Raw genomic sequence first — 1,137 nt, forward strand, 5'->3', positions numbered from 1 at the left:
CCTTGGCCTCCCCATGAGAAATTTGGATGGTTCTTCTAACCTACATTGTAAGTATTACTATAAAGATTATTTTGAGATCGAAGATTCTTACCCATGTAATTTAACTGCTCGTTCTCCATGTTGTGGTCATACGGTGGGTATTCTGAATTGCTTGATCCACCTCCACTTTCTTCGCATTGCAGTACTGTGTGAACCTGTGAAGAACTAAGAAAACCGTCAATTTTCTTATTCAATATTTCTACCTGATTAGAGAGCATGGTGACTGAATCGACGTTATAAACACCGGCTATTTTTGTTGGCTTTATTCTCATGACTTGCCACTGATAGTTATTCAGTGACATCTCCTCTATAAATTCATAGGCATCTTCAGGTGTCTTATTATTGATTGTTCTGCCAGCAGCTGCATCAACCATTTGTCAAGTCGAAGAATTCAGGCCATTATGAAACGTTTGAACTTGTAGCCAGAGTGGTAACCCATGGTGAGGGCATCTTCTCAAGAGGTTCTTCTATCTCTCCCATGCATCGTAGAGTGTTTCTAAATCCATCTACACAAAAGAAAAGATATCATTACGTAAATTAGCCATTTTAGCTGGCGAAAAATATTTTAATAAAAACTTTTTGGTCATTTGTTCCCAAGTAGTGATTGACCCCCGTGGTAACGAATTCAACCACTATTTAGCTTTGTTTCTCAATGAAAAGGGAATAACCGAAGGCAAATGGCGTCATTAGAAATGCCATTAATTTTAAATGTAGCACATAGTTCCAAAAAGTTTGCCAAGTGATCGTTGGGATCTTCGTCCTGCAAACCATTAAACTGAACAAATTGCTGTATCATTTGAGTTGTGTTAGGTTTCAGTTCAAAAGTATTTTCAGCTACAGTAGGTCTAACTATGCTCGATTCAGTTCCTACAAAAGAAGGTTTAGCATAATCATACATAGTGCGCGGAGTAGGATTCTGATTAACAGCAATCGCAGGAAGTAGTGGATTTTCTTAGTTTTCAGCCATCTCCTCAGTTGTGGTTGAAGTATCATCCTCTTGCTCTTCTGTGTATCATAAGCTGCGCCTTATTTCTCTTCGGTTTCTACAAACTGTGTGATCGAGCTCACTATCAAACAATAATGGTCCTAATGGGTTTC

The 1,137-nt window shown here is 38.5% G+C and overlaps 1 non-coding gene across 1 annotated transcript; it reads left to right on the top strand.

The window, feature by feature from the left end:
* Positions 1–471: 471 nt before the first annotated feature.
* LOC128285841 (small nucleolar RNA R71) lies at positions 472–578 on the top strand. Its single transcript, XR_008276389.1, has one exon. It is a non-coding gene; the product is annotated as a small nucleolar RNA R71 (small nucleolar RNA).
* Positions 579–1,137: the final 559 nt, after the last annotated feature.

This window comes from Gossypium arboreum, chromosome 12, assembly GCF_025698485.1.
Source record: "Gossypium arboreum isolate Shixiya-1 chromosome 12, ASM2569848v2, whole genome shotgun sequence".
Lineage (NCBI taxonomy): Eukaryota > Viridiplantae > Streptophyta > Magnoliopsida > Malvales > Malvaceae > Gossypium > Gossypium arboreum.